A 22,170-nucleotide genomic window follows, 5' to 3' on the forward strand; every position below is an offset into this window, starting at 1 on the left:
ACTAAAGGTCATATCAAAAGAGACGAGGAAATTATTTGAGGGAGACTCAAGGTGATGAACAAGAGGGGAAGGCAAAGGGGAGGGCAAAGTGTCATATACGATGGAATTTCCTTCTTCACAATTTAGAGGCTCAAGTGATTTGAATTCATAGCCATGAGGTGGGTAGGTGGGAGCCTCATTGCTTTCCTCATTATAAGCATCAAAGATTGGGCTTCCGTTAAAAGGAGAATCAATCATTTCCAAGTGTCCTTCTTCATGCAAGGGAAAATAATAATACTCTTTCCCAAAGGTATCGATGGATATGTCATCGCAAGTAATGTTCGAGACAAAGGATGAAACAATCTCAATCTCATCTTCCCTGTCAGTATCTTCCTTGTTAGTAGGGTTCTCCTTATATTCACTTTCATCTTATGAAGCTTCACTTCATCATATAAGCAAGAGAAAACTTCATTAGAATTATATTCCCTTACTACCTCCCTGCATGACCTACTATATTCATCCATTCTTTTTTGCATGACATGGAGGCTCTTGGGATCTACCTCTTCGTCATCCCCAGAGCAGGTATTCCTTTTCATATTAATGAGGTTATCCAAAATATTCATGACACAAGTTATGTCAGCAAGGTCAAGGAGACGATTAGGATCCTCTTCGTAAGCACACCTAACCATGTCGAGTTGTACTTCTTGCAACCTATAAAACCAGAGCATGAATTCCATATCCATGCTTTCCGACATATTTTGAAAATTTTGTGCATGTTCGACAACTTTCTTTTGCAGCTCTTAAATCTCTTGGTTATTGTGTTTCTCAAATATAGGACCAAGAGAAATCTCCATCCTCTATGATTTTGCATATTAAGATTATAATGGAGTCGCCAGGGTGAATTGAGGTGCCTTGATAGATTCTCTCATCACCCTACAAGCATTAACTTCAAAGCTCAATGAAGAACTAGGGATTTGTTCCTCTAATGGAGTCGCCAATAATGATATGTCAATATGTCGTACAGGGAACAAAACACACATCTCGTGTCCCTGACAAAGGCACCAAAAATGTTACCACTCAAACTAGCATGGGACCAAAAAGGGGTTCCAAAGAGGGAAACTGCTAGGTTAAAGGAAACTATGGACGCTTAGCCCATTGTCACCACAACTATGTCTCCCTGCTCTTTACAGACTTTCACCGATGGAAGGAGTCCCAGTAGTGTAGAGATCACTCGTAAAGTATATGTCAATGGATAGGTGGAAAGTGACCCTAGAAACCCTTTCCCAAGGATGGCGTGAAGAATGGAATTTGCTTGCTCTTTAAGAAAGTGACTTGGTCCTCCAGGGGTAAGGGGTGAGGATTGGAGGGTTGAGGGAGAGGGAGTAGGATTACAGACGAGGTTCTCAATCCCTATAATCCTTGGGAAGCTTGGATCCCAAATGGTCCTTGACAAATAATCTTTATTAAGGAGTGGGACCACAAGGGGCCAAGAGGACCCAATCCAAGTTCGGGGATGTAATGTAGCAACCAATGATATTCCTATCCTGGACAAGGTGAAAGGAAAGGACCAAATAAAAATATTTACATCAAAAAGTTGAATTGATCCTGCTGAGGTCTAGCCTTGGGGATGCCTAAGCAAAATTCAATCCTAAAGCTAGGGCTTGCGGTTCCTGGAGATTCCATCGTTATGATTGCCTCAAATTTGGAGGAGACAGAGGAGGCCCACCAGCGCAGTATCCTGTAGGAGATCAAATTTTTCCTTGGGTCAATTCCTGGGAAATTGATGCCCTAAGTGACCTAATGGGGTTAGACGTAGTGAAAAAGGGGAAAAGGGTTAAAATAGGGTTAAAATGATCACCCTTTTTGAGGGATCAGTGCCTAATTCACTTGAGGATACGAAGTCAAGGATGATGATGAGTAGGAACTTGGTTTCTTGATCAAGGAGGCTTGGAAAGTCAGCTTCATCCAATGTTGAGAGAAAGGAAAGAAAAGTGACCTTCAAGCATTTATGCTTCAAAGCAAATGATGCAAGATTATCGAGACAAACAATCTCTAGGACATTTCATTCATATAACTTTGGCCCATACATTAAATTAGGTAAAACATGCTTAATTCCACATTTCAATTATTAAGCAACTAGCCCTAATTCTAGCAAAATGTAGCAACAAGAATAATAGCATCAAAATTTACATACAACATTATAGAATATATCCAACTCGCCTTTCGTTTGCAAGACAAAACTCCAATACAAGAAAATTAGCCGAAATCCATACGTCAAAATTCATCAATCTCCAAAAATCATCGTCCAAGGACAAAATGTGAAGTTCTCTTTGATTAGATAGATCCCAAGTCAAGTGATGATCCAAATGAGTGTATCTAACATCAATATATAGCCTCCTAAGGTGTTCGAATTAGCCTATGTGCCTACATTAGCCCCCATGATAAAATAATGTGCAAATAAAAACCCTATTGGTGACAAGCCCACCAAACTAGCTCACAAGTGTACAAATAAGCCTCACAAGGGGCTAAATAATAATTTGTACATGTTGTGGGGCCCTCCAAAGGCCTAATAATGTCATAAAGTGCCATATTGAGGAATAAATTCCTCGGAATATGATGGACAAGGGAGTGGTCCCTTGTTTTCCAAGTAGTAGACATTTGGTGCTCCCAATGGGTCTAAAGGCACATAAATGACCCCATGGGTCTCCATATGAATCAAACATTCTTGTAGATCCTCTGCAAGGGTCCGAGTGGTGGAATGAATGTTGCCATGACATCATACAAGTCCTAGGACAGCTGCTAAGAGTGTGGGGCTCCTGTGGGGGCCTATTGGGCATAATGTACCAAGCATATCACCATCATCCCAAAAGTGGATCGCTAGTAATCTCTAAGCATTGATGAAGATCCTGGAGTGTTGTTTGTTGTTGTGGAGGCTAGTGGCTCTCTCTGCACACCCTATATGTGCCAATGTAAACCTATGGGGTTAGGATCTCGTATAAGGAGACCAAACCCAAATGGAAACCACCTGTAATCCCGCATAAGATCAAATGTGTCCCCTAGGCTTCTAGTACAACTAGTCATTAAAATAATCGTGTAAAAGAGTCTACAAATCATGGATAACAAAGTGGGCACTTCATAATGGCATGCCCTACTTTAGTGGACTTTGGCATGTGCTAGTGTCTCCAAGGTCCAAAGGGGGTTTACCAAGTACCTTATTAGGTGGTTTCAGCCCTTAAAGGAAATAGTATGTCCAAGCTACATCCCTCTAATGGTGGTGGCAAGTGATAAATAAGTGGAATGTAATAGGGAATGAGAGGGACAACCCTGGGCCACATATTGGGGCATAGGGGTATAGTTGGATAAGGGGAAGCCCACATGTGGGTATGTAATGTGTAGGAGGGAGCTATCGTGGTACATGAGATGCCCCGCCTTGATTTTTCCACCCTTCTTATATGCCTTTTTCTTTTTGTGAATTTTCTTTCATTAACTACTCAAGGCTCAAAGAACAAGAGCATGATGTGTAAGATATAGCAGTGATTACCCACTTTCAGGTAAGGCAGTTCATTGCCCTCCAGGGGTTGGGGCAATCATGGGTTCCTGAATGATAAAGGAGGCTCATCTACAGCCTATGGAACCAGGGTGATGACCTTTTATTGTGGTAGAGCTCATGTGTTTGCTTTTGCCCACGTGCTAATTATTTTTGCCCCGACCATCTTTTGCATTTTGTGGTACAATTTCCTCTTAAGTGTGGCCAATTATGCTTTTTCCTTTTTCTTTTAGTTGCTTCAACCTTCGGAACATCATTTTATGCCTGACCCATGGTGGGGGCAAGGGGATAGGGAGGCAAGCCCTATGTGGACCCAGGTGGTAGAAATGATGAATGAGGGTATAGTGAGTGGAAAAGGAGTAATATATGCAGATAAAGGAGAAGGACCATGCACCCAAAGTCGATTTTTCCAAAGTAGTACCACCCTAGAACCAAATGGTTGATAAAGGAGATCCCATGGGACTAGGATCCAAGTGTAACATCCAAACAAGATTATGGCGACAAGAGCAGAAACTAAGGCCACCCTTTTGGCCAAATACCCCCATCAATCCATACCCAGAAGTATCCATGAAAAGTAAACCCAATACTTAATTACCAAATGACACGACATACCTTTAGATTCTGGAGGCCCACCTTCAAACATACGATCAATACAGGGGGGTGAGGGACCACATGGTTGGCTCAGGTGGCAAATAAATGGCACAACGAGATAGCAAGATGCTGCAAAGGGTTGATCGCTACCAGCTAAGGTCGATCATGGAGAAAATTTTCTCCTGGGGATATCACCCATGAAGTGGTGGATAGCAAGGCTGAAATTTGTTGCTTTTCTACAGTAAAAGAGTGGAATTTTGTCTTTTATTAGCGTAGCATCATGCCATGGGCCATGTTTGCATAAGTGAATTTTCTTAGAGATATTTCGTTGAAATTTTATCTTAATAAGTCATCACATATTGCACATTGAAATATAAAGACCTTGAATCAATTATCCCATGCCCTAATTGCCATGAAAAATTGTTCTAGAGGTCTCCTTGATGAAATGAAACCATCCCAAACATTGGAATCTTCATGACTCCATTTCTCCAGTAGGATTAGGCATTGATCCTCCATAGGTGATCACCCTAAAGCATATTTTTCTCTCTCTGCCTAGCCTACATAGGTCACCTAGGGCATCAATTATCTCACAATCTAGCCATCCAAATACTTTGCTTTTTGGTCCACAACTACGCTGACGTTTGTTCTAGAGGCCCTCCAAATTTGAAGCAAATCCGATGGTGGGATCTCGAGATATTGTAAGCCCTAGCTCGAGGACCATTTCTTGCCATAGGTTTCCCTTAGCTAGTGACCTCATTGAGATAATTGCATTAAGATTGTTGAAAATTCCTCCTTTGATCTCCTTCTCCTCCTAAATTAGGTCAAGCCTACCCTTGGTTGATTTACTCCACCCCCTTGGCCAAATTGTGGCTCCACTTGGTCCCGTGTGGTAAAGACAACTTAACAAAGACCACTTGGAAATCAAGTTTCCACAAAGATTTCTTGGACTAGGCTCCTCCATTACAAGTATCATTTGCAAAACCTATCCCTTAAAATCCCCTTGGTCCTTCTTAGAGAGCCTTACAACTTTCTTTTCAAGCAAGCAAACCACAATTTGAGTCTCTCTTGTGAATAGGCCTTTAGGAATCGCCCTTTCTCCCTTTATTGACCCATTTATCTAGGTGATTCCCTGCATACCAGGTCTCCTCCCATAGGTGAAAGTTCATAAAAAGTAGTGAGCTTTAGCTAAGCTAACAGTGGTCTAATGCTCCATTGTTGCGCTTGACCTAGCAATTGCCCCCTCCTAGACCCCCTCCTAGTTTGAGTGGTAACAACCTATGGGGGATAGTCCCTATGGAATGTGAAAATGAAGGACAAGTTGGCAACCAACAAGTCCGGGAGACACGATTGAAAGGCAAACCACTTGGTTGAATTTAACAAGTTACGACATTAGATTGAATTATTAATGAGCCCAGAGCCTAAGTCAACCACTTGCTTTATATCAATTAAAGACCAAATGACCGGATGAAAAATCGTTGCTTAAATGCTTGACTATCCTATATGCTATGCAAATCCTATGACTTAGGTGAGATGCAAGATCTTGGTTTATTTTAATTAAATGCCTAGCTAAGTGTATCCCTTGATCTTTATCTATATTGAGCCTAGTCTCTAGAGTAAGTGGCAGAGAGAAGTCAAGGTGAAGCAAGCAATGGCTTGGTTAACGATCCCTCTCCTTGAAATCTAACATACCCGTTGCCTCCGACACTGTAGATATTGTGGCTCTGATGACTGCAAGGTCACCGTTTTAAATACTAGATAGTCTAAACTTCTCAAGCAAAGATGGAAGGGTGTTCCTATCTCTCTATCAACCAAGCTTATGCTTGGAGGTAAATTATTAATGCAAGACTAGCTCTAGGATGAAAATGCAAGATTATTGAGGTTTTCTTGAGTTAAGATTGTTTAGTAACTTTACGTACTTAGTTATGATTAGCCTTATGACAAGAGTACTTAACAATGAATTAAGAGACAATATTATACGCAAGATAATGTGCCAACTTAACAAGTGCTCAAAAGATACAAGAGATAATCAAGATACAAATGTTCAATAATTAGATAACCACAAGATAGCTCTTAAAAGAAAGATCACCAACATGCCAAGGATTCACAATAGATATCAGCCATAAATAAATAATGACACTAATGGCAACAAAGAGAAATGAAAGCACTTATCTAATTACAAGATGCCAATGATGATTAGACATTCAATGCCCTTATGCAATTAGAAACCTCTCAAGATATTCCAACAAGATAATGTGAATATTGCAATTAGATTCTTCAATTATCCAAGGCTCTTTGACACTTACAGATCACAAATTGCTCAAGAGACATTCAATGATATTCTTTAAACATAATTGGAACAAGTTACTTTAATGCCAATTAGAGTGACAGAAACAATTAGATCTCCCAAAAGACAAGTGATGTAACACAAGATACCCAAATAACTTAAACCATTCAACACAATGCCACTTGAGATTAAAGTGCTTTAGAGAGTGAGATTATTAGTGCAAACTTATGACTTTAGAGATCATGAAAAACTCACAAGAGACAAGAGAATATTAGTATTCTTATCCAATGCTAGACAATAATAGCACTTTAAACAATGAAACAAATCTTTTCCACAATGAACTATTAGAGCATGAACAATAGAAGCCTTATGTTACTTATGTTCCAATGTTATCCAAATGAGCAATAAGTGAGCTTTATGACAACAGTGAGTTAGATTACTTTAGAGCACTTTAGATGCAAAATGTGAGATGCAAGTGATGGAAGCCCAAATGCCAAACCACTTTGCCAAACACAAGATTTTAAATGAGTTAGGCCCTTTTATGATGCAAATGCCACTGTTATAGATCAGACTTCAGTGAACTTATGACAATCACCTACTTTTCATGAAATAAGCCAAATTATGAGTGCCCAACTTATCCAATTGATTTATCAATGCATTAGACAATGTGTGAGTTAATTTTATGTCAATTAGATGAGTTAAATGTCACTGCTATCAGTAGTTTAGATGGTTTTAATTAGACAGTGAGGGATAAGGGGTTTAGAGATCAAACCAATGGCCTTTAGGCTTAGTGGATGCCTAGTCTCCTAGCCCAAAATTTCTTCAATGGAGAGGCCACCTGCAATCACCAAAATCAGTCCCAAAACTTCTGCAAAGCACTAATTAATTAGCTCAAAATCAGAGATGACCCAAATCAGAGGCAAATGAGGCTAAGAGGGAGCAAGATAGAGCTAGAAAAGGGGACACAAGTGTTGAGAAATCTAGGGCATATGGATTAGGAGAATTTTTCTTGAATGATAATTGCTTGTGAATGTGTTTTACTTCTTTAGATTAGGATCTTCTCTTAGATTAGATTATTACTAGTGCTCTTCTTCATCAAACAGCTACCAAAGCATAAAAAATAAAGAGACAAGAAACACATGATATAGGCAATCAGGCGGGGCCAAAACTTCTCCAACTTGAGAAGAAAACGCACACGAATTCTTCTTCTTATAGAAACTTCAATTGACGAACACAAACACCAAGGCCCTTGACCTAGCAACCTCTTCACAAGACACTTCTTCACTACTTCCTCTTCTTGTCCAAATCACCACTTAGTCAAACTGCTTGCCTTTCCTTGAATTTCGGCTACCTTTCAAAATTTGGTTTCTAAGATCAAATCTACAACTTTTCGACTTCCACAAAAACCCTAGATGCAGCATGTGGGAAATATTACCACTAAATTTGAACCCTTGTTCCCTTCGCTTTAACGAGAGACTTCTTCTACTTCAATTCGGCTTGCATTCTTCATTTGTCTTCCTACTTAATTCGACTTCCTGAAATGACTGTGATCATCTTGACTTTTCCTACAAAGATGATGCATTTCTCTTTGCATGTGTGACAGCTTTTAGCCCTGAAACAGACCCAAAACAACTCAGCTTCTAGTCTTCCCTTGTTCACTTGGAGATAGGCTCTTCTTATGTGATTCTCGCACTTCTTCATCAAATTCAAATGCTATACCGAATTCTACCTCTTAAATGAATGTCGAGCTACCTACTTATAGCGGTTTGCCCATGTAAATTAGCCGACTTAACTTGGAGACTAGGCTGACATGCTTTTGGAATCATCTTATTCTCCTTTTGTAAGCCGACTTCAAGGGATGTTTGTGACATGGTCTTGGAGGGTTAATGACTCAAACAAAAACTTATTTTTACAATATACAATGTGCCCAAATGGGTCTTCAACCTTTGACATTGACTTATTGGACTTTATGACTTGATGCCCAAACCTAATAGCTCTCAATGGGAGCTTCTACTAAAAATAAAAGTCCTTGAGCAGGAAACCCATGACTCGAGCATTACAAAACAATTTTATTTTGTTTTGTTTTCATCAATTACATAGAATCATAATTACACATCATTATGAAGACCAAACCTAATTACACTTTTCAACACTCCCTCTTAACTAGGGAGGTATTCATAATCCATACAAGGTACTTGGACATGCTCAATCTAAAGAATTCTCATAAGAAGAGTCAGATTGGTAACCCATTTGTTTAGCATCATATCAACCAGCATTGTTACATAGAAAGGCCTTGACTAACAACTCTATCTCTCCATAAGATCATAGCACAATGCTGGCAAGATCAATGATGTATAGACACCCTCATCATTGTCTCTCTTGGAACATACTCCACCCGGGTTCTCAGAGTGTGTTCCACTAGGACTATTCTTATCTTGGATATCAATCCTCTATGACTACTCTTATCTTGGATGCCCTAACTCATCCTCAAAGAGCATCGATGCCAGATGTTTACCCAATCCTCCATTTTGTCTTCCCAGGTGAAGACAAGAATGATGTGTCTATGTCTCCTTCTCAACTAGGAAGGACATACCCATTCCATTGAAGGAATGTACCCAAACTCCTTCTTAACTAGGGACTTCACCAAGCTCCCTCTTTGACCAGGCACTTGCTTCCAGCAGCTCTTCAAGTGGAGATCACCGGACAACCAGTTGCTTGTAGAACTCTTTCCTTTGATGTCATCAATTTCTTCTTTGTCACAGAGTCTACATCTTTCGGGACTTCTTTGTAGGGCACACACCATCCATCACTTTCATCCATGAATCAGTCATGTCATCATTCCTTTCATTGGAAGGTGATCCATTAATCTATATGTGGTCTTCCTTCATGCCATGTTTCCTTCTTCATGCCATGTTTCCTGAAGGATCTTCCTTCCTACTACATGGTCATTAGTGGTGGATGACATCCACGGCTCTTCCCTTAGCATCACTGCATAAGCCCATCCAAATATTATTCAAAATAAGAAATGAATTATTAAATCAAAATTGCCTTTGTGATGGTCTTTCTTCATGACATCTTTTTGTGTGCATCAACATCTTGCATACACATTGACACATCTCCAAAAGCTATATACTATCAAGGGCATCAGAATCTTCATAACTTTCATGGAGATATTCTAGTCAAATATTTCAGTCCTTGGATGTTGATTGCCTTCTTCATAGATGCATATTCCACAATCTCTTCTCTTCTTTCACACATTTTTCTTCCAGGAACTTCCAATCAAAGTTCCTCCAATTTTTGTCAACTAACTCATCTTTCATATGAGGACATATTATATTGATTTCATCTAGTTAATTGTGTGACCCATGCCTTCCAGCATCCTTTCAAAGGAGGAGATCCTTTCTTTTGATCATGCTCTTGAGATAGAGCATTTATCTATGTTTCCTGCAACCATATGGCACGACTCTAATTTATCAAATACAAGCATACATACCTCATTTTTCTTTTAGGTCGTCTAGACTTCCTCCAACAGCTTCCTTGATTGAAAGATCTACAATTCCTTGATTTGCTTCACCTATTTTACCATCATCCCGTGAATTCCAGAAGTTGGAATTCTTGATGAAACACTTGCTTTCTTCTAATTTGTGAACCTTCCAATGAAGATTCCAATAGAGCATCTTGAGTACCCTCATCCAGCAAATGTTTCCTGATGAACGATGAACTTTTTACCAGATGACCTTTTCCCTTTTTCCCATAAGTGCTACTTATGCTTCTAATGAGGTTACCAAGAGCTATATCCTTCCATAAGTGACTTCCATATACTTCTATTTCAGCCATCTGTCATGCTTCTCTATGATGATATCACGAGCTCTTTGCTTTTAATGCGTCTATGATGCCATGATGCATCCTATTACTTTCCTTAGTGACTCATGATGGTTATATCTTACAACGGAAAACTTGAAATCAGGGACTCGAAAAGAATTAGGTGAGGAAGACTATCTCAGTCATAATAGAGATCTTTTACTTCCTCTTTCTTGGACTTCTTCTTTTCAACTTCCTCCACTTCTTCGGTGATATAGGCTTCTTCTCTTCCCTTTTTTTATTGTCCTTGTTTAGCTTAGGGCAATCTCTTTTGTAATGCCCATATTCTTGACATCCATAGCATTGAATCTTAGCCATGTTCCTCTTATTTTTCTGCAGACCAAACTTTCCAAATTTTCCCCTTCTTTTGTCATTGTGGCATATGCTTGATTTTGTTCACTTTATCCCACATTAGACTTTGCCTTCAGCTTGTTTTCTTCAATCTTGCATGGAGACCATAGATCCTAGAATGGAGTGGCTTCTTTCTTCCCATAGATGCTTGAAGTAAGGTTACCCCATTCCTGTGGTAGTGCATTTAGTACTACAGTGGTCATCTCCTTGTCAGACATTATTTCACCCAAATCTTGAAGTTGATCCATTATTTCAGATATCCTCATAAAGTATGAGTTTGTTCCCTCTTTTGATATCTTTAGCTTCTAGAGTTCTTGCCATACAGAAATAACTTCTCCTGCAGTGCTTACAGAAAACAACCCTACCAATTTGTCATATATTTCTTTTGAGGTGTCGAGTTTAGATACATATGGAATGAGGGGATCCTTGATGGATTTATGAGAATCCTTTGAGTCCTCACTTCCCCTTTCATAAACTTTGCAAGTGCTTGAGCATCTTCTTTTGATGGTTTGGTGATAGAGCCTTTGACATGATCCATCACCTCATTTTCAATGAGATTTAGATCTGTCCTATTCTTCAATTCAAGATAGTTTGAAGCCCCAACCAATTTGTCGCTTTCCTTGCAAAAAGACATTTTGATAGATTAAGACATAAATATATTACTTGGGAAAATGCTTCTTCCACTTGTTGCCTCCTTGAATTTGATGATGATATAGTTAATAGAAAACTTCCCCTTAAGGAAGATAGTTTTCTTCAAGTATGATCCTTGTCCCCACAAAGAGGAAGATCACCTTAGATCCTTTGATAGTGATTTCCTTGTTGATAATGATGACCTCTTGATTATGCCTTAATGCTTCTTGAATGATCTTCTTCAAAGGTAAGGTCCTTGCTTCAACGAGAGGAAATTTCCTTCGAACTTTTGAAGATGATGACAACATCCTTGATCTTATTTCTCAAGGATGAATAGTCTTCAAGAAACTTTGATTTGTAGGTCCCTTTAACTTGAGTAGGGTCCTTGTGGTCTTTTGAGAATCCCAAGACTTCTTCTAGTGTGGATTTCTTCTTTAATCTAGGGTTTTGACACTTCTTTGTAGATCTTGACTTTACTTTGATATCCTCTGAAATGTGATCCTTGAATGCTTGTGTGTCCCTTGATGTGATGCCCTTTCCTTGATTTGTCACCTTAGCTCTGATACCATGTTGAGAAATCTAGGGCATATGAATTAGGAGATTTCTCTTGAATGATAATTTCTTGTGAATGTGTTTTACTTCTTTAGATTAGGATCTTCTCTTAGACTAGATTACCAAAGCATAAACAATAAAAAGACAAGAGACACAGGCTACAGGTGATCAGTTGGGCAAAAACCTCTTCAACTTGAGAGGAAAACCCAAACAAATTCTTCTTCTTATAGAGACTTCAATTGATGGATACCAAGACCAAGACTTTTGACCTAACAACCTCTTCAATGAAGAAATTTCAACCCCCACTCCGGTTATCAGTTTTCCTTATCACTCCATACATTTAGTTTTAAATCCAAGCATGATAAAAATTCTAAAATCTGGAAATGAGAATATTTTCTGAAAACACAAATTTAGAGATTTCACAACTGCTAAAATTGCAGAAATAAAACACAACAAATTATGACAAATTATGACAGCCACACAGAAAATAACAGTGATTTTTGGTCAATGTGACCCTAGAAAAACCCACTACAACTCCTGGGGAAAACTAGTTTGAGAGCTCTTCTTTATTTCTGAAAATGCTTTTACAGAGACTGAAATACACAGTAAAAATTCCAACAACCACAAATTACAACTTATCTCGATTTTCGTGCTTGAACTCCACCTCAAAAATCATGTCGATAGGTAAACAGTGAAAACAAAAAATTTTATAGCAATAAAACAACATTAAATATTGTACAGCTTGCCTCGAAAAATGTGCCCATAACTTCTTGTACTTGCTGTATGGATCATACAGATTTTAGTTGTATGGCTGCCTTGGAATTCGTGCCCAAATCTACCTCGAAATTTGTGCCCTTGCCATTGTCCCTCTTCCTCGATTCTTGTGTTGTCCTTCTTCCTCGATATATGTGCCTTTCTCCTACTGTAAGATTTTGCCTTGGGATGCATGCCAATAAATGTTGCTGCCCAGATTTGCTGAAATGTCTTCTTCCTGCTCTCCTTCACTTCCTCACTGCTCAAAAATTTTCTCCTCTCTCTCCCTTCTCTTTCTCTCAAATGCTCATGAAAGAATAAATGATCTTTTCCTCTTCTCTTCTCCTTTTACTCTCTAAATGACCTCTTGGGTTACCCTAAGATCTAATAGCTGAATTCATTTAGATCTAGGGATGAGAATAAATGTGCATTTAATTCAAAATTTCTATTGTTTAACTCACCCACTTAACCCTTTATTTCCATAGTCACTTTTTCACTTTCTAATTCGTCATTGACTTTAATAAAGTCACCTTTAAATAAGAATGTAACTTTACCACTTATAAAGTCACTTTTAAATTAGAATGTAATTGTACCACTTATAAAGTCACTTTTAAATTAAATTGACTTTACCACTTATAAAGTCACTTTAGGAGAAAAGTACAAATAAATTTGGACACTTTTCCCTAGGCAAAAGATCAAAGCCTCAGGGAACCACTTGTCCTCTGGTACCCAATTTTTAACACTCCCTCTTACCGAGGAAAGTGTTCCTCACCACTCCCATCTTGTCTCTCAAGTAGACATGCTTGCCCTGTGGTAAGGCTTTGGTGAAAATGTTCGCTACTTGCTCATTTGTGGAAATGTACTCAAGCTTGACAGCTCCCTTTTGGACATAGTCTCTAATGAAATGATACTTCATCTCAATATGCTTTGACCTGTCATGAAAAACTTGATTCTTCGTGAGTTTTATGCAACTCTGATTATCACAATAAATTACTGAAGGTCTCAATGCCTGACCAAATAGACCAAACAACATCTTGTGAAGCCATATGGCCTCACAACTAGCCAAACTAGCAGCCATATACTCTATCTCAGCTGAGCTCAATGCAACTGACTGTTGTTTTTAGCTAATCCATGACACAACTGCTGAACCCAACCCAAAACAACACCCAGAAGTACGATTCCTATCTGAAGCACAACCTACCCATTCTGAATCTGTGTACCTTGCTAGACTCACTCCATCACCTTGTCTATAATCTTGACCAAAATCCACGGTCCCCTACAAGTAACGAAGAATGTGTTTTGCAGCCACCCAGTGCACTCCCCTGGGCTCACACATGAACTAACTCATAGTGTTAACTGCAAAACATATATCTGGTCGAGTGTTGACCAAATACATCAAACAACCAATCAACTATCTGTATAGAGTAGGATCCACCAACTCAGAATCAGAAGCGTGAAGCTTCTTCCAGTTAGTGATCATAGGTGTAGACATGGGTTTGCAGTCCTCCATGTGAAATCTGCTAAGAATATCCACAATGTACTTCCCTTGTCCCAGGAAGAAATTCCCATCCCCCTGCCACACCTCCAATTCCAGAAAATAATGCATCAAGCCCATATCCTTCATCTCAAACTCTAAAGCAAGATCTCTCTTGTAGCCCTCAATGAGTCTCTCTGCACCAGTGATGATCAAGTCATCAACATACAACACCAGAATGAGAGGTTCCTCACCCACCACAAGGAAGTATAGGTTCGGATCAGCCTCACTCTTTGTGAAACCCAACTCCTGCAAATATGTATCAATCCTCGAGTACCAAGCTCTGGAAGCTTGCTTCAGGCCATAGAGTGCCTTTTTCAATCTACAAACATGAGACTCCTTCCCATGCACCTCAAAGCCCTGCAGTTGCTCAATATAAACCTCCTCCTAAATGAAGCCATTGAGAAATGCGGTCTTCACATCCATCTGGTGGATCTTCCAACCCATCTCTGTTGCAATCGATATAATGGAGCGAATAGATGTATACCGAGCTACAGGAGGGAAAGTCTCCTCATAGTCAACTCCCTCTACCTGTGAGAACCCTCTCGCCACAAATCGAGCTTTGAACTTCTCAATGTTGCCATCTGCAGTATGCTTTATCTTGTAGAGCCATCTAGAATTAACAACTGATTTACCTTCAAGCCTCGGCACTACCTCCCAAACATTGTTCTTCATAATAGAAGAATATTCCTCCATCATGGCCTCTCTCCAGACTCGCTGACTGGCTACCTCCTCATAACTAGAAGGCTCAAAGTCAACAATGCTTGTTACCAATGCCATGTAACTACAGAACCGCTCAGGTGGTTTACTCTCTCTAACCTATCTCTTTGGCCCAGCAATTGATGCGGCCTCGCACAAGGTATCTTGAAGCCACTTGGGCTTCCTCTTCCCTGAGCATGCTTCTCCCGCTGGAGTGAAAGAATCCTCATCATCATCAGAAGCTTGAACTCCTAAAGGCCTGCCAATTGACCTCATGCCTGAATCTGTACCTGTAGATGCTGAAGTACCGCGCAAACTGTCCATTAGTGGACTACCCTGTGAACTGCTCTGGGGACTGCCCTGCATGCTGCCCAAAGGACCACCCACCTGACTCTGAGAGCCATTGCGCACTGATGGACCTGACACTGTAATCGATGTACCTCCTGATCCCTGACCACTGGATCCCAGTGACTGACTCAGTTGCTCCTGTGGGTCTGGTGACTCTAGATACTCTAACTCCCGTGACCTCCTGAAAGCTCTCTCCTCCTCAAACTTCACATCCCGCCTGACAGCAACTTTCCTCTGTGCAGGAATATAAATTCGATAAGCTTTCAAGGTCTCATCATAACCCACAGAGATGCCCTTGTCTGCAATGGGCTCCAGCTTGGTCCTGTTCTCCTTGGGGACATAGGAATATATAAGGCACCCAAAGATATGAAAGTGCTCAACATCAGGCTTCTTCCCAGAAAAAGCCTCCTCCGAAGTCACATTCCCCAAGGCACAATGTGGACTCCTGTTCTGCAAGTACACAGTAGTGTTGCAGGCCTCTGCCCACAAAAATAAGGCTAACCGCTGATCATGAAGCATGGCTTTGGCAGCCCCTGCAATGGATCTATTCTTCCTCTCTACAACCCCATTCTACTGGGGGTAGTAAGGAACTATGAACTCCCTCCTAATGCCTACCACAGCACAAAAATCAACAAACTCACCAAGGGTATACTTCCCTCCATTGTCCGACCTTAGGACCATGATCTTCCTACCTGTCTGGGTCTCCACAAGAGCCTTGACCTCTTGAAACCACTTGAAGACCTCCCTCTTAGTCTTTAAGAAATAAATCCAAGTCTTCTTAGAGTGGTCATCAATGAATAAAACATAGTACTCACTACTCATAGCCACTCAAGGATACATGAGACATCCGACCACTCACATCGGTATGAATCAAGTCAAGGATCCTCGTCGCTCTGCTGTCACTACTAGGAAAAGAGGATCTGGCAAACTTCCTCATAGCACATCCTCTGCATATATCAAGGTGATCAAAACTGAAATCTGGCACACTAGTGGTGATCTCCTGCAATGTTCTCAAGGCCCCATGATACATGTGCCCCATCCTGCAGTGCCAAATCTCACACAACTCTAAGCTGCTAGATCTGTTGTCGATCCTGTCTTGGGTGCTGCTACTCAATGCCATCAGGGGCCGGAATGAGAACTTGTACACCTTGGCATGGTGCACACCAATCTCTCTAGCTGAAGAAGCCGGAGTTCCCCTAGGATATATAAACACCTGCCCTCTCTTGAACAACACATCATACACTCTGTCCTCAAGTGTTGAGATGGATATCAGGTTCTTCATTCCAGGCACATATAGAACATCTAACACTTTCAAGGGGGGTCTGGGTCCCCTATCAAATGTCAATGTCCCCAAACCGACTGCTCTAACAATGTTGTCATCACCAAGTACTACCTCCATATCAGTATCACCCTCTGAAAGCTCTGAGAAGTACTCTCTGACTCCTCTCATGTGGCGGGAAGCGCCATTGTCAACATACCAAATGCTAGAAGATGCTCTGCTAGTAGTGGGGAATGCACACTCCCTCTGAACTTGTATGGCAGGTGATCCTGCACTAGCGACCTCCCAAGCTATGAATCCAAACTCCTGATCAAAGCTCTCTGAGAAGCTCTCTATCCCTGCAAAAGTTGCCATGGGTGTGTCTTTCCCTTTCCTGTTCTTCTTCTCCGAACACACAACAGCATAGTGACCCAACTTTTGACAATTCCAACATTTGACTTTGGAATAGTCCTTCTCCTTGTTCTGATGCTTGCCTTTACCTTTGCCTTTGCCTCCACTGTTGGAAGCTTGCTTCTTTGCTGCCCTTCTTGGCTCTTGCTAACAATGCCACATTGCATCCTCCTCCACCTGTTTGGTTGCCCCAATATGGTTCTTTTTTATCTCATTCTGAATGCAATCATCCCACAACCTCTCCCAATCGGGAAGGTTTTCCCGTGCAACAATGCCATCCACAAAATTCTCCCAAGTCTTGGGAAGACCATTCAAAGCAATCCTCACCAACTTAGTGGGTGCAATGATCTCACCTACGGCTACCAACTCATCTCTCACTGAAGTGATCTTTGTGAGGTATGTTGTAGCACTGTCAGTCTTAGCCATTTTAATGGCCTTCAGTTTCTCCTTTAGGACCATTTTTCTGTTTTCATTTGAGCTCTGGTAAAGACTGGTCAAGGCTTTCCACATCTCATGTGCATAAATCTTTCCTCTCACATGAGGAATGACATAGTCTTTGATTCCTTCCTAAATCAATCTTTTTTCCTTAGCATTCATTTTGTTAAACTTTGCCAATTGTGCAGGGTCAGCAAGTACTACTATTGGCTTCTGTGTGGTATTTACCATAATGCCCCACACTTCTGCTTCCTCAAAGATGCTCTGGATTCTCTCCTTCCGTGCACTGTAGTTGTTCTACCCATCCAACCTGTCTTCAACTCTTAAACCCAAAGACATGTTTCACTGTCCTATCAAACTGAAATTTTCAAATATGTGGTAAAGGTTTTTGTTTTCTATGTAAAAAGCAGTTTGCTGTAATTTTCACTTTGTTGTCCCAAACTACACTTTTCAGCCAACCAAGCTCTGATACCATGAAGAAATTTCAACCCCCACTCCGATTATCAGTTTTCCTTATCACTCCATGCATTGAGTTTTAAATCCAAGCATGATAAAAATTCTAAAATCTAGCAATGAGAATATTTACTGGAAACACAAATTTAGAGATTTCACAACTGCTAAAATTGCAGAAATAAAACACAGCAAAATTATGACAACCACACAAAAAATAACACAGTGATTTTTTGTCAAAGTGACCCTGGAAAACCCCCTACAACTCTTGGGGAAAACCAGTTTTAGATCTCTTCTTTATTTCTAAAAATGTTTTTACAAAGAAACTGAAATACACAGTAAAAATTCCAACCTCAAATTACAACTTATCTCAATTTTCGTGCTTTAACTCCACCTCAAAAATCGTGGCAATTAGCGAACAGCCAAAACAGAAATTTTTATAGCATTAAACGTTGTACATCTTGCCTCTAAAAATGTGCCCAGAACTTGTTGTACGGACCGTATGGATTTTAGCAATAAGGCTGCCTCAAGATTTGTGCCCAAATCTGCCTCGAAATTCATGCCCTTGTTGTTGTCCCTCTTCCTCGATTTTTGTGTTGTCCTTGTTCCTCGATATTTGTGGCTTTCTCCTCCTATATGATTTTGCCTTCGGATGCATGCCAACAAATGTTGCTGCCCAGATTTACTGAAATGTCTTCTTGCTACTCTCCTTCACTTCCTCACTACTCAGAAATTTTCTCCTTACTCTCTCTTCTCTTTCTCTCATGCTCATGAAAGAATGAAAGATATTTTCCTTTTCTCTTCTCCTTTTACTCTCTAAATGACCTCTTGGGTCACCCTAAGATCTAATGGCTGAGATTCATTTAGATCTAGGGATGAGAATAAATGTGCATTTAATTCTCACTTTCTATTTTTTAACTCGCCCACTTAAATAAAGACCCACTTAGCATTTTATTTCCATAGTCACTTTTTCACTTTCTAATTCTTCATCAACTTTAATAAAGTCACATTTAAATTAGAATGTAACTTTACCACTTATAAAGTCACTTTTAAATTAGAATGTAGCTTTACCACTTATAAAGTCACTTTTAAATTAAATTGACTTTACCACTTATAAAGTCACTTTAGGAGAAAAGTACAAATAAATTTGGACACTTTTCCCTACGCCAAAGATCAAAGCCTTAGGGAACCACTTGTCCTCTGGTACCCAATTTTTAACAGACCAAGTCACAAGACACTTCTTCACTGCTTCCTCTTCTTGTAAATCACCACTTAGTCAAACTTCTTGCCTTTCCTTGGATTTCGGCTACCTTTTAGAGTTCAATTTCTAGGACCAAATCTAAAACTTTTAGGCTTCCACAGAAACCCTAGATGCAGCATGTGGGAAGTATTACCACTAAATTTGAACCCTTGTTCCCTTCGCTTTAGAGAGACACTTCTTCTACTTCAATTCAGCTTTTATTCTTCACTTGTCTTCCTCCTCAATTCGGCTTCCTGAAACGATTGTGATCATCTTGACTTTTCCTACAGCAGATGATGCATTTCTCCTTGCACGTGTGACAGATTTTAGCCCTAAAATAGACCCAAAACAACTCAAATTATAGTCTTCCCTTCTTCGCTTGGATTTGGGCTCTTCTCATGTGATTCTCACACTTCTTCAAGTTTAGATGCTTTACCAAATTCTACCTCTCAAATGAAGGTCGAGTTGCCTATTTATAGTGGTTTTCCCATGTAAATTAGCCGACTTGACTTGGAGACTAGGCCGACAAGCCCTTTGGAATCATCTTATTCTCTTTTTGTAAGCCAACTTCAAGGGATGTTCGTGACATGGTCTTGGAGGATTAATGACTCAAACAAAAACTTCTTCTTGCAATATACAATGTGCCCAGATGGGTCTTCAACCTTTGCCATTGACTTATTGGACTTTATGACTTGATGACCAAACCTAATAGCTCTCAATGGGAGCTTCTACTGAAAATAAAATTCCTTGAGCATGAAACCCATGACTCAAGCATTACAAAACAATTTTATTTTCTTCTTTTTCATCAATTACATAAAATCATAATTACACATGTCATTATGAAGACCGAACTTAGTTACACTTTTCAACAACAAGGCCAAATAGGCCTATGTTAGGGTAGAAGGAGGCTAGAATGACGGTAATAAGGCAAAGATTGGCCCACAACTAGGGCAAACAGGCCTAATAGGCCTGACATCTAGGGGATTAAGGCCCTAATGGGCCTGCAACTTAATGGAAAGAGCCACAAAGGCTCATGGCAGGCCCTTCAAGGGCAGTCAGTCTAGGAGGAGAAGTTGAGGCCTTTCCTAGCCTGCGGGAAGGTGAAAGGAGGGCAACAGAGGAACAAGGAAGAGAGATAAGGGCTAGTGGAGGCAAGGAAAGAGGCTTTACAGCCTGCGGCAAGGAGGAATAAGGGTGTCGAGGGAAAAAGGAAGGGGAGACGACTAAGGAGGAAGGTCGTAAGCCCTGCAGCCAGGCGTAAGAGGCCTGAAAATTCCTACGGCGGGGGAAGGAGAGCCGAGATCAAGCGTACGGCTAAGCAAGTGGGCTAGAAGGGGTTGCAGCTAGGGTAAATTAGGCCTGAGGAGGCTGACGCTGGGCTTAGATGCCCTAAAAGAAATTTGAAACTCTTGCCAAAAAATTTAATTTGCTTGAGGTCTTCAAATTTGTCTAATTACTGCATAATTTCTTGATGTTGGCCCCATAAAAATTCTTAGAGACTAGATCTTACCCTCAAGGGCTTAGATCTAGCTCAAAACCCCAACAGATCTTCTTGAATGGCTTGGATCTCACCTACACAAATGAAAATAAAAATACCCAAAACCCAAATATATACAAAAAATTGAAAATAAACCTCAAACCCTAGCAGCTACAAAACAAGGGATAGAAAAATTTATTTACAGAAAATTATTCTACAAAAATAATTTACAAATGTACAATGCTTGTGAAAATGTTTTATGAGAAATAGTTTTTTTAAATGATGAGCAATGACAATAGATCAAATGTGTTTCGAAAGTTATGGTGTTTCTCGTAGCCTTAGTGAAATAGGAAAATCAAACAAAATTCTCGGAGCCCAATCAAGGTCGGCTCTTCTCCAAAGTCTATGAACTTGGAGTCCAAGGTTTGGGGAACCAACAAACTCTATATATTTCTTCAAGAAAACTTGTTAGACATATGGCGAATCAGATCACCTAAGATAGACCCAAAATCTACCAATAGAATGTTCTTATCACCATCTAATGAATAAACAAGCTTATAAAATTTTAAGCACAATATAGGAAAGCACATACCCAGCACATACCATAGATCATCGAACAAAGAACGCCATGAACTGAACCCCAAAGTCTTTTATTATGATATTTCAAACATTCCCAGCAGATCAATGGAACAACACCAACGTTACAAAATTACATAGACCAAAGTCAGAGTTTTCATCATGACTTGAGAAGCAAATGGCTTCTAATTTATAGATATATCCTCCAAGTGGAAAATAACATCTAGTTGGTCTTATCCCTGTCAAAATAATCTCAACCATCGATAAATATTTTATCATATTTTAATCGCTACCTTCGAAAATATTTATTTTTGAGGGATTTTCGAATTTCTCATAAAAAACATATTTTATTAATCCAAAAATTAATTTTTTGGATTAATTTCCTAAAAAAATGACTGACTTAACCACCAAGGTCCAAGGGCTTAAATTTTCTTAAAAAATCATTTTTGCCTGGAGGGGAACCTCCAAAAATTGACTTCCTTTTGATCCATGAAATTTTTTGGTCATTTTCCACTTGGAAAAATTTATTTCTCTAGAATTTATTTTTTTACTCTAAATTAATTAATTTTTTGGCTTAGGATTTAATTTAATTTTGCCAAAAAATTAATTAATTGACACTTGAGGGGATTAATCATTTTTCCACCCTCAAATACTTTAGCCACGGTGTCTGATTGCGAAGGACCATGTACTAAAATATTTTTATATCACATAGTTGTAAATTCAACCCTCAAAGGGGGAATACCCATTCTTCATAGATCCTCATAATTTTTGCCCAATTTTGCCACACAATATGATCTAGTAGACCATGTGACTTGTTATAAAACAATTTAGCCAAATAGCTTAAATTATTCCCAAATCACTTTTACAATAGACTCGACTAAGAACACTTGGATTTGTCAATAAATTTCACCCTAGCTTTGGGGTTTAAGCTGGAGGGAAAAAACTCTTCTGATTAACTGTGTTTAGAAACACAGATAATCAGTGAGATTAAAAAACCTCCTAGGATGAAATATGTCGCCAAAATCATAGGCTTAGATAGGTTGTTACATAATTAACGGTCATACGAGCATCATTTACATTACAATGTGTAGAAATTTGTTTTACAACGACATGATAATTGGTTGGCTGATAATTCTGAACATTGAAAAATATTGTATCACTGCTTCCTTGGACTTGTGACAAAATGGGTGCAAC

General features: G+C 39.6%; 1 protein-coding gene across 1 annotated transcript in view; it reads right to left on the minus strand.

Annotated features, from left to right (window-relative positions):
• Window positions 1-22,170, minus strand: part of NRPA1 (nuclear RNA polymerase A1) — a 471,665-nt gene that overhangs the window by 153,183 nt on the left and 296,312 nt on the right. The gene's annotated exons all lie outside the window — the stretch shown is intronic.

This window comes from Pinus tabuliformis, chromosome 5_1 (genome assembly GCF_031772625.1).
Source record: "Pinus tabuliformis cultivar Carrire ecotype Pingquan chromosome 5_1, CPIR1, whole genome shotgun sequence".
NCBI lineage: Eukaryota > Viridiplantae > Streptophyta > Pinopsida > Pinales > Pinaceae > Pinus > Pinus tabuliformis.